General features: G+C 34.4%; 1 protein-coding gene across 3 annotated transcripts in view; it reads left to right on the top strand.

Moving 5' to 3' along the window:
• Positions 1 to 468: 468 nt before the first annotated feature.
• Positions 469 to 12,725, top strand: part of LOC106665974 (neurabin-1) — a 42,192-nt gene continuing 29,935 nt past the window's right edge. For all 3 annotated transcript variants that reach the window (XM_014392809.2, XM_014392810.2, XM_014392808.2), the window contains exon 1: positions 469 to 754. The gene's annotated coding sequence lies outside the window, so the exon portion shown is untranslated. The remainder of the gene's footprint in view (positions 755 to 12,725) is intronic.

Below are 12,725 nucleotides of genomic sequence, written 5' to 3'. Positions count from 1 at the left end.
GTTGGAGTAGTATGAAAATATTTGACAGCACTATATTCAGAACTTTGTAAAATCGATGCCATGTCGAATGCAAGCGGTAATCAATGCAAGAGAAAGAAATACTCTGTACTGAATTGAATATTTTCTTCATTGTTTCCATAACAAATTTTTACTAAAATTGTTTTAATCAGATTAATTTTTTTATTTAAAAAGAGAAATAACTATTGCAAATCTTAAGTAAAAAAAGGGTAACTAAGGGGGGAGTGGTTTTTGTCTCTCAATACACTCATGGCACATCGCTATTTGTCCTTTTCTTAATGTGTTACAGCTTTTGTAAGCTTGACTTGTGTTTTTGTTGTTTTTTGTGAAATAGCGAGTACACGCGGACCCATTTGAACCGGCGAGGGAAACGCCGCTGGGCCGTTCGTGCCTTTCCGTCCGACGACCACCCCTTCCACCGACGGCCGACCATCCTGCCATCTGCTGTCACGACCGGTTTTCCAGTCGGGTTTTCGGGTTGTTGACTGGGCAGAGGACCCAGCAGCTCTGCCACAGTTTGTTTATTCCTCTCACTCGGGGGAAGAAGAATAAATATTTTTTTTTGTTGAGAAAATCCCGCATTCCGGTCGGAAAATGTAGCGGGCGTAGAAGTGGAAGAATACTAGTGTAGAGTGCCGATCAGGAAGACGAAGTCCGGGCCGACAGTGATGATCAACAGTGGGAAACGGACTTAAAAAGTTTTCTGGATTATAAACTCGACTGATTTCTTCACCGAGTAAGTATGGACATATTTATTTTTTGTTTTAATTATATATATACAATTTTTTTGTTGAATCGACTGGTGAACGTCTTGACTTTTTGGACCCTTTCACGGGGTAGTAGACACTAATTACACCGCTTCCTCTATTTGCTCCAGTTGTTTCGGATCCAATTACAACAGTACTCCTCGGTCTCGAGGAAAGATCATTTTTTCCTTTAACTTGGGAAATTGAATTTAAAAAATTGAACGCTTTTTTTCCACCGAAAATTGGCTTTTCCCCTTCGGGAAACGCTCGCGCCGCCGGGGGATGGAGGAGGTGATAGCCCAGGAGAGAGAAATCGATTTGGCCCCACCCGCCCCTTGTTCGTTTCCGACCGACGTCGAATTATTACGACGCTACGGCATAATTTAAAAAAACAAAAACTAACATAAAAAAAATCCATAAGAATTATGGAGAAAGGGGGATTATTTACGGAGAAGGTCCGATCTTATGAAAGACGGTCGCGTGTCCGTTAATCCGCACCTTTCTTACAAACCTTTGCAACATGGGGAGGGAGATTAAAACCTTACATATTTTTTATGATTATTGTTTTTGTTTTTTTTAAGAATAATTATAAAGGAAAAACATTCTCCATCCTTTCTTGCAAACGGTACCGAAGTCCACTGTCAAGTGCACGCGTTAAGCACAAGGTCGGCACACTTCGATAGTACGAAAGAAATCTCTGCCCTGGAAAAAACTTCGTGAAGTTACACGTCGAACCTTGACAGCGTGGTGTTTACATCTCGTAACTGTCAAGTTTAAGGATGTTCTTCACATCGATACATAACAATTAAATTTCAACATTAATCATTTTGAATTTGTAACGTTTTTTGTTGTTTGTTACGAAATTGTAGGAGTTTTGATTGTTTGTCGTTTATCGATGGGCTGAAGGTACATTGAGATTGTGCAAAATTGGTTCTGTTGGTGCATTTGGCAGAAACTTAGGACTTTTAAAGTCTTTTTATGTCCATCGGATAAGTCGTGGCAGCACGTAAGGTAAGATCGTCATTTGGACTCACATCCCGATTCTAAATGCGAAAATTAGAAAGTATTCCATGTTATTGTAATATAATAGCGTTTATGAAGGGTTGAAGGTCCGTGGGATTATGCAAGATGGCGAGGTGATCTTTTGGTTGGTCGTATTTAGCTGAAAGTTTGTACATCTGTGTATGTATGTCTAAATATCGCATGTGTCGGTTTGGTGGCATGACGGTATGTCCAGTGCCAACTGGTTGACCCATCAGGTTCATGAAAAATAGAAGTATGAAGGTTACAATGGTCTTCACGTTCTACCATTGTCCTAGAAACAAATATTGCATTTCCCGTCTTAAATCAAATCTCACAAATTAACATTTCCGAGTTAGTGTTAGTTTATTTGGATTTTATGGTGAAGGTCCATGGGATTGTGCAAAATGGTGAGGCGTTCTGTTGGATGGTTATATTTGGCTGTAATTTTGTACATTTGTGTATGTATGTCTAAATATCGCATGTGTCGGTTTGGTGGCATGACGGTATTTCCAGTGCCAACTGGCTGACCCATCAGGTTCATGAAGAATAGAAGTATGAAGGTTACAATGGTCTTCACGTTCTACCATTGTCCTAGAAACAAATATTGCATTTCCCGTCTTAAATCAAATCTCACAAATGAACATTTCCGAGTTAGCGTTAGTTTATTTGGATTTTATGGTGAAGGTCCATGGGATTGTGAAAAATGGTGAGGCGATCTGTTGGATGGTTATATTTGGCTGTAATTTTGTACATTTGTGTATGTATGTCTAAATATCGCATGCGTCGGTTTGGTGGCATGACGGTAAGTCCAGTGCCAACTGGGTGACCCATCAAGTTCATGAAGTACGAAGATTACAATGGTCTTCACATTCTACCATTGTCCTAGAAACAAATATTGCATTTCCCGTCTTAATTCAAATTCCACAAATGAACAATATTTCCAACTTAGTGATGGTTTATTTGGATTTTATGAGAAGGCCCATGGGATTGTGCAAAACGGTGTGGTGATCTTTTGGATGGTTATATTTGGCTGAAATTTTGTACAGTTGTGTATGTACGTCTAAATATCGCATGTGTCGGTTTGGTGGCATGTCGGTATGTCCAGTGCCAACTGGCTGACCCATCAGGTTCATGAAGAATAGAAGTATGAAGGTTACAATGGTCTTCACGTTCTACCATTGTCCATTTAAGAAATACTGCATTTATCGTCCAAATTCAAATCCCACAAATGAAAAATATTTCCAAGTTATCATTGCTACAGTTGGATTTAAAGGTTAAGGTCCTCGGAATGGATATTCCCTAGATGGAAAGGGATATTTTGGATGGTGCATTTGACTGAAAGTTGATATTTCATTGTCGGTCATTGGTTCTATGTCCATTGCCTCTTGGATACGTCAGGTTTGTTACATAAGGACTAGATTAGAATGTTCCTCTCCTTCGGTTTTAAGGACTTTTAATTCGTTTTGAATATTAGAACCGTTAGTCAGTTTGGTAACTTAATTTGTTTTATTTCCCTCTGCCCTTTGGTTACATCAGATTTGATATGTAAGGACGAAGGTCCTTTTGCTTTAAGGCTTTGGCCAGGAAATAAATACTGCATTTCTTAACCTGATTCGGATGCTATAAATGAAAAGTATTTTCAAGCTATTGTTGGTGTAATTGGATTTATTATTTATCGATGAGATAAAGGTCGTCGAGATGCTTTTAGATAATATTTTGAGCAGAAATTTGAACTTTTCGTATTAGGTTTAGGCATATTTAGGGTTCAATTTGAATCGTTTAAAATTTATATTTGTCAGATACTTTGGTATATCAATCGTCATCTCGATAGCCCATCAGGTTGGTGAAGGACTAAGAATTAGCTTCCTACTCTTCCTGTTGATAGATGGAATTCGAAAATGGCAACCAAGTTGTCGTGTAATATGATTTATAAGCATTTTTGTGAAACGAAAGTCCGTGACCTTCAAACTTTGGCCATAATGCGGAAAGTCCAACTCTGATCCAAGGAACTTAGATTTATCGTTGAGATTTCTGCCAAACTGGTCAGCCTGGAAGACTGGTGGCATGTCATAAATGAACAAGACAGAAAATTTTCTCATTTATGTGTGGTGATTAGTGACCGTTAATCGATATTTATTTAGAAATCGTGAGATGCGGTCTGGTGTGATGTAGGTTTCAGAATAACACTTTCTTTATCGTGCCAACGTTTCGATCTTTATTGAGATCATCTTCAGGGCTCAAAGTGTTTGTCTTCTGTGTAATTGTGCCGTTCTTGCGTGTCGTGTCGAGAGTGCGACACGCAAGAATGGCACAATTACAAAGACAAACACACCGCATTTCACGATTTCTAAATAAATTTCTCATTTATGGAGGAGGGGTTGAATTTTTCTTGGAAAGAATAAAAGAAAATTTCTTCTTGAACGTTATCACTAAACTTTGTGACAACTATGTTTGTATTCAGACAGGAACAAACTGTTAAAACAATAGGGGGGGAAAGATTCGATAGTAGATGGAAAGAGAGTAAAAAAATAGTTTAAACTACACAAAATTTCCGATAAAGTTTTTGACTGGGCTAAAGTAAAAAACAAAACAAAAACAGTCAATTGAAAATATTCTGCTGCCTTATTTCGAGAATTATTGTGAGCCCAAAGTCCACACCCAATAGATTTACTGATCGGAGTATTCGCTCTAATGAAATTCCACTGGAAATACGTCAACGATCGTCATCGAGTGCAGTTCAAACAGATTAAACAAATTTCAGAACACAAATTCAAATATTAACCGACTCGTGATGATTTTTCAATCCTGTTAATATCTATTTTTACATTAAAAAAATTAATCCTAAAAAGAAGCCAGTAAGATTATTAGAAATTAATTTAATTAGAGAATGTCGGGGGGGGACTTGAATTTACAGGCTTGCTTTGAAATATGAGTATGATAATTAAAAACTGATATTTAGGGAATTAAGTAGAAAAATATCTTCTGATATTAAGACAAATTGCTAGCTAATTTGGAAGTTAAGTATATTCATTTATATGGATGCCCTAACTTGATTTAAAAAAATACTTCTTTTGCAAAGTCCATGGTATTTAGACGTTCATTTTTCAGACTCAGATTTATAGAACTGATCCTTGGTTTATTTAATTTCGTTATTAAAAAAAAGTGTATTTTGTATATATATCTGAGCAAATTGTCGTGTGTTTGAGAAACGTTGAGTTTTCTCGATTCTTTTACTTGCAAATGTCGGAAACAAGGTCGTTTTAATGTTTCCTCTAAGTGTTTTCAGATTGTGACCAAGTTTTTAAACAAATAAGCCAAAATTCGTCGATCCCTGTTGATCGATTCGCGAAATATTAAACGAAACGTGTCCTTCATTAGGCAGATTTCATTTTGATTTGTAACATTTGTATGTATACATATGATTTGTATATATACANATAGAGAGAGAGAGAGAGAGAGAGAGAGAGAGAGAGAGAGAGAGTGAGAGAGTGAAAGAGAGAGAGTGGAAAAAACGAAATTTACCAAACAAAGTTTCTTTTTCTTCCTCTCCCTTATTTTTTGGCTCCTAGGACTTCAACGAGAGATTTAAATTGATGCCGGCCTATTCAGCACTGATTGTTTTATGCACGTGTGCAATAAAAAAATGTCCAAATCAAAATAAGATACCCATTTTGAAAAACACGTTTTGTTTCATATTTTGTCAATGGATCAAGAAGTTTGGCTTAATTGATTAAATAGCCTGTTGCTAATTTATAACAAAAACTTAGTGTGAACTTATACTAACTTAAAACTACATGGTGTTGGCTGTTTCTAACATTTACAAGTGAAAATATCCAGAAAGCCCAGATATTTACAAAAATCCGACGATCTGTTAAAAAATAAAACAAAATACACACTTTCCTGTTTTCATCTAAATCTAATTCGGTTTAAATGAAGCCAAGGATCAGTTCTATCAGTTGCTAAGGATGAAGTCCTAGCAGTAGCCGTTTCTGAGAAATGGACGTCCAAATGTAGGAAAAATAAAGAAGTATTGCAAAAATCTATCTTTTTCGTAATTTACTCCATTTTTTCTCGTACCCTATCAACGAGAGATTTTATTTAATGTTCAAATATTCCACGCAGATGGTTGTATAAAAGTTAGAAAATTAAATAAAATAAATGTTACATATGAAAATATCATCCACCTACTGAAAAACACGTTTTGTCTAATATTTCGCAAATTGATCAACAGATATTGGCAAATTTGGCCCCAATTTCAAATAATAACGTCGTACCTGTTATATAAAGGTTCAAAAGACTTGGCACTAGTTATTTCCGATGCAATTGAAAGAAATCAAGAAATCCTAGAATTTTTTGACAAAATGTCGAAAATTTAGTATAAAAGTAAAATTATGTAATATTTTGCTCGAACGAAGCCAAATATTGGTTCTATAAATGTTACAAAAGTTAAAATAATAACACCTGCCAATTCTGAGACATCCAAATACAGGAAGAGTAAGGAAGCCCTTTTTTTTCCCTCGTATCGCTTCAATGATTAATATTAATTAATGTCTAACTATTCTATTATATCGCTTTAATGCGAAACTGCCTGTTAATTACATTTAAAAAATGCCAAAAATAAAAATGACATCCTTTTTCTGAACATATTAAAACTGAAAAAAAGGTTCTTTAAGTGTTCTCAATAGGAAAACAATCGGCTTGTGCAAGATGTGAAATAGAGGAGTCCAAATAATGAAAACAATTAAAAAACAACTAAACAATAAACCTGACAATATTTACTTTATAATCCAGAAAGTACGGAATCTTTGGAAGAAAAGAACTAGGTTAAAGCAAAATCGTTTAAACCTTTCTGAACTATGTTATTTATATAATGCTGCAAAATTGTGCATTCCTTTTGTCCAGGATCTGGAGGAAATTTGTAATTTATGGGCGCTCCTTCTGTACAAATATGAAAAAACAAAGAAAATTCGTATTATAATCCTTTTTATACGACCTACATGAGTGATTTCAATTAATATAGCACATTTCTATTAAGATTTTATACTTTTTTTTTGGAAATTCTGGAACAGATTTGGTAAAATAGGTAGGGCAGAGCTTATCCAAAGTCAAAAGGCCAACATAATTACAAAATCGCTTATCAACCATTCGAATTTTCTTCTACCTTACATATTATTTGTCTTATATTTTATTTATTATATTTATTTATTAAAAAATATCGGCAGTTAAACTGAAAATCAGTTTTTGAGGGTTAGTCTACGTGGTTGTTAAAAAAATATAAACATATGCCAAAAAGGGCGATTGATCCCTCGCCACCCCTTAATAGGCAAATTTTCCCTTTCGCCCTAAAAAAAAGCCCGAGTTCCGATTTCTTTAATGACCTATTAATCATAAATTCAACCCGGGGTGGTCGAGAAATTGTCACCGGAAAATCGAGACGACATTCTCCAAATACTTTCTCCCAAGTCCGGTATGAATCACGGACTTGAAAACGACTTTACAACGCTGAAATCTCCCCGGCCGATACGGAAAATTTGACTTTATCGCCCGTAATTTTCCTCCGCTGTTAAAATTGGAACGGTTTAAAACAGAATTTGACGGAAATGGTCGCCTGGGCTCGCTTTTTGGCCAGGCTATTATCATTTCTCAATAACAAGAATTTTGTAGAAAATTGAAAAAATACGTTCAGTAGAGAAAATTAAGTCAACAGAATACATTATATAGTAAACAATATGCTTGCTTTTTTCACGTTTTATGGGCATTTTGGCCTGAAAATGTCAGAAACAACCAGCACCAGGTTGTTTTAAGTTCTTGCAAGTTCAAACTATTTTTTTGGCCAAAATTTTGCCGATGTTCATTCATTTGAGAAATGTGAAGAAACAATTTGCGTTTTTCAGAAGAGGTATATCACTTTCATTTGTGGACTTTTTTAAATTGCATTTTATGTTAACGTATTTGGGCCAAATTTGATTTAGAAAAGAAAAATAGAAGTTGTGTTTTTGTTATATTTTTTCTCGATATTTTGGCATGCAGATGTCAGAAACAGCCAGGTCGTTTTAAATCCTGGTAAGATTACACTAAGTTTTTCTTATTAATTAGGACAGGCTTTTTAACCAATCAAGCCAAAATAAACTTCGTTCTTTCCATCCTATATTTGGACGTTCATTTTTCCGATTCAGAATGTCATATGACTTCATATTTTTGAACAATTATAGAACTATCTTTGCTTACATTTAAGCCAAATTTAAACTGTTTTGTAATATTTAGAAAAATCTACAAATACATCAACTTTAGGGCCTCAACTAGGGATGTTAATTAATTCAAGTTGAAAAAAGTCATGAAAAGGAAAAACGTTTTATGTAAGTCCATATTTCGACGTCCATTTCTCAGAATCGGCTAGTGCTAGGACTTAGAAATGACGCTTGGCTTCATTTAAGCCAAATATGATTTAGGAAAAACCCTGAAGAGTGTGCATTTTGTTATATTTTTGTACAAATTGTCCGTTGTTTCAAAATGTCTGGGTTTTCTCTAAATCTTCTATTCCAAATGCATTGAACAGGTAACACCATTTTGTAAGTCCCTGTAAGCTCATACTAAGTATTTTATAAGGTAGGACGCCACAATTATTCGAAATATTTTTAACCAATCGAACATAAATTTCTTCTTCGACTAGTGTTATATTGAACCCCTTTGGGACATTTACAGTGTTCTTTGTCTAAAATATTGTATAAATTTTTATCATTTTTTTAATCGCACAGACTGTTTGAAAGGGGTGCCAGTCAGCGGGAATTCATGAGTACAAAAAGGAAAAAAATGGGCGGAAATCTGGCCTAATTAGACAGAACAAATGTATATAAAGGATTAATGCTTTTGGAGAAAGAAGAAAAAGTAGCGTGTACGTGGCATCGGGCCAAACCGTTCACAGGTGTTTAAAAGCGAGATTATACGGACCAGATATGTCACCGGTCAGTTTTTACCTCTTAAAATCCATTGTCCCGTTGGAGGAGGATCGTTTAATATTAAAAGTTTACGTAGGACACGACTGTCCACCCCCATCTTGGGCAATCATCCAACCATCCGTCTCAAAATAGGAAACGGTGAATAACCCAAATCCCAGGCAAAATCCTCTCTTCTCAGGTGTTGTGAAACGCTGTTTTTTTTCTTCTGTGGTTCTTTTCTACAGGAATCGATGCTACCAACCCACACGTGCATTCTCCCCTGGTAATGGAGGTTTTTTCTGGATTTAAAGAACCTCAATTGATTGTATGGATCTTTAAAAAACGGAATTCGGCTCTGGAAAAAAAGAAAAAAATCCCTCCGTTAATAAATGAGGATGGGTTCCGGACAGAGCCCCCGGAGCGGAATTGTCCTCTTGAGATATGCAAACCGGTTCTGGTTCGAATTTTTGAACCGGGGTCCGATCGTGGAGAGAGAAAAACAAAAACAAAAAAAAACGGTTCCTGGGACGAGACGGAAATTTGGCGTTATCGAATCACAGAGATCCGCACGGCTTCGCTACACCCATAGGTTGTTATAATCAATAAAAAATTGCTATTATGTTAGATTAATTTATGTAGAAAGTTACCGGGTCTTTTGTTTAAAATTGGTTTCACCAGGAAGCTGAAGGCGGAAAGTGAGCCGAAACGAGCCAGCGAGAACAGGCGGACCGAGCCACACGTAAAGATGCATCATTCCCCAATTATATCCACTACGATATTTTAATATTGCACAATTGATTTCTATCGGATAATCAAAACCAACCAGTTGGGAAAAAGAACTAGGAAAGTTATCACAATTCCTAATTTTTCAAAATTTAGCCTAAATCTAAATATTAGTTCGAATTCTGGCATTATCTGTTGTTCTAATAAATATAAAAAAAAGGTTAAAAATGTCTAATTTAACTGCCAATAATGGTATTTTTAATGACTTTTCACCTCGTCGGTTTCAATTAATCGGATATAGTCCGATGGATTTGACGACGATTCCCAATTTTTCTGGAGTTCAGAAATATATAATTTAAACGGAAGAAAATATATATAAAAAAGCCAGGACAAATTTTCAATAAACTCCCCGAAAAAGGGGATAAACCATGTGTTTTAGAACTTGCATTCACGTTCGGGATTTCTTAATCTTCTTAGCTCCTCGGAAATTCTATTATTTCCTGCCTAGGGCGGCCTTTCATCAGACTTTTTCTTTTTCGCCCTGGAAAAAATCTCCTGTAACTTGGCAGGAAGAAAGTCACAAGAAAGGGCTAAAATAAGTCAACATAATTATGTCAAAAAGTTACATACAACCAAAATATGAAATTTTCTAAACGTAAGAAATAAAAAATTTCAATTCGATAAATAACTTATATCAAGGATGACCCAGGAAGCGTTAAATAACGCCATTTAAAATTTACAGGAAATCTTAGTCGATCCAATTAAACTTTAGACTCAAAAAATTGAAATTATTTCTTAACGAATAATGTGATATTTTGCTTAAATATAACCAAGAGTCAATTCTAGAAATGTTAAAAATGAAGTCCTAACAAATGGGTGTAAAAATACAGTAAGGAAAAACTATTCTTCTGCAAAAGAGTTTTTTTTCTTATGATCCTCATAACGTGGCTTAAAAGAAGCTAAAAAACAGTTCTATAAGATTTCCTAGTCCTAAAGTTATCCAGTTCTGAAAAATGGATGTAAAAAAAATTATTACCATGTTACATTCTACCAAAATATGAAATTTCCTAAACATAAGAAATAAAACATTTCAAATAGATAAATAAATTATATCAAGGATAACCCAGGAAGTTTTAAATAACACAATTTAAAATTTTCAGGAAATCTTAGTCGATCCAATTAAACTTTAGCCTCAAAAAATTGAAACTATCTCTTAATGAATAAATGTGATATTTTGCTTAAATATAGTCAAGAGTCAGTTCTACAAATGTTAAAAATGAAGTCCTAAGAAATGGGTGTGTAAAAATACAGTAAGGAAAAGCTAGTCTTCTACAAAAAAAAATTTTTTGTAATCCTCATAGCTTGGCTTAAAAGAAGCTAAAAAACGCGCTTGTTATATAAGTTTTCCAAAATGTAAGTCCTAAAGTTATCCAATTCTGAGAAATGGATGTAAAAAAAACCTGTTATGATTACCATGTTACATTCTACCAAAATATGAAATTTTCTAAACATAACAAATAAATTGTTTCAATTAGATAAATAAATTATATCAAGGATAACCCAGGAAGCTTTAAATAACAGAATTTAAAATGTACAGGAAATCATAACCGATTCAATTAAACTTTGACCACAAAAACTGATATTATTGCTTAACGAATAAATGTGATATTTTGCTTAAATATAACCAAGAATCAGTTCTAAAAATGTTAAAAATGAAGTCCTAAGAAATGGGTGTACAAATATAGTGTGGAAAATCTATTCTAATTCTACTATTCTTCCGCAAAAAGTTTTTTTTATTGTGATTCTTGTGGGTTAAATGAAACCAAAGAACAGTTCTATAACTTTTCCAAAATGTAAAGTCCTAAATTGGACCAATTCTGAACAATGGATGTCCAAATATAGGAAGGAAAACAAAATTTACCCAATAAAACTTTTGATTATGATCACCATGATAAATTTCTGATTGGGGCGTCATTTTGTAACGAAATAACGGATCTACAAGTTTCCCAAAAGATTACATCATAACATGGTTAGGAGCTTTTATTTTTTATTTATTCATTTATATTTTTAAATAGCTTAGAAGTTTAAATGCTGTTTGCAGTTTTATTAATGTAGGGCCCTTCCATGTCGTATTTCCTTTTTGTTGGGTTGGTTTTTCTGGGGAAAACAGATCGTAATATATTTATAATTTATCAAAAAATCATTATCTGTATCTCTAGGGAAGTTAGAAATTCTGGATTGTATTCTACAAAATAAAGTCCATCAAATATTATTATTGCATAAAGGAGTTAGGGGGGGGGGAATTAACCTATTTATGATCAAAACGCTGTTTATTTTTCCGGGCTGATTATGAAAGATAGACCTTGGAATTAGCTTTATGCTGAATTTGCCTTTTATTAACTTTTCAGCCTCGCACTTTTTTGTTTTTATTTTGTGTTAACAAACCGTTAAAATGTCGATTCACGCAAAAATAACATTTCGCAAAAGCGGACTGTTTTCCTTTTCTTTTTTTACGAATTAAACTGTAGTTTCTGTTGAAATGAAGGTGGGATGAACGTGCAGATGTACTTTCTATAAATGATGGTTCTACTCGCAGATTTATTTACATCCGGATTTCGAGCATTAAATGCTCATCATCAGGTTGAAGGGATTACAGATACATCAAACGCGACGTTCCAATGGAAATATGGTTTTTAATGCAGTTCAATTTTGAACGTGCGAAAAATTAGAATTGCAACACAATTAAATATTATCCAAATAAATACTGTAAGAAAATAATTTTAAATTAGTGATTAATTTGTATGTCGAATATTACTTACGTACAAGTTTAAAATTGGGGGTAAATCAAAATCTATTATATTTCTACATTTATGTCCATGTTTAATTTCATTTTTTTTTTTATTTACCTCCTATTTTAAACATGTACCTAAAAATCATTTACAAAAAGTGAAGTTCTTCTACCGACAGAGTAATGAAATGGATCGAAGGCCGATTACTTTCTATTTGGATTAACCTGCGATAATCCCAGAACACCCTTCTCCTGTTTCACTAATAACAGAATTCAGCCGGGAAATAAGGCCCTGGGAAGTCCTAAAACAGGTAAAAGGAGAAAAAAAGATCTAATCCCGTCGAAAAGCACCGAAATATCGTACAAAGCAGGCCAAATGTGCCCTGTTGTATAGGCACAGTAAAAATATATCTATCAGAATCACTGAAATTACCTTGAGATAAATGTAGATATAAAAGTAATGTTCGGGGTGTGTAACATACTGCGCTTAAC

This window comes from Cimex lectularius, unplaced genomic scaffold, assembly GCF_000648675.2.
Source record: "Cimex lectularius strain Harlan isolate CLEC.00 unplaced genomic scaffold, Clec_2.1 scaffold338, whole genome shotgun sequence".
NCBI classification, from domain to species: Eukaryota; Metazoa; Arthropoda; class Insecta; order Hemiptera; family Cimicidae; genus Cimex; species Cimex lectularius.
This window is presented reverse-complemented; position numbering and strand designations above follow the sequence as displayed.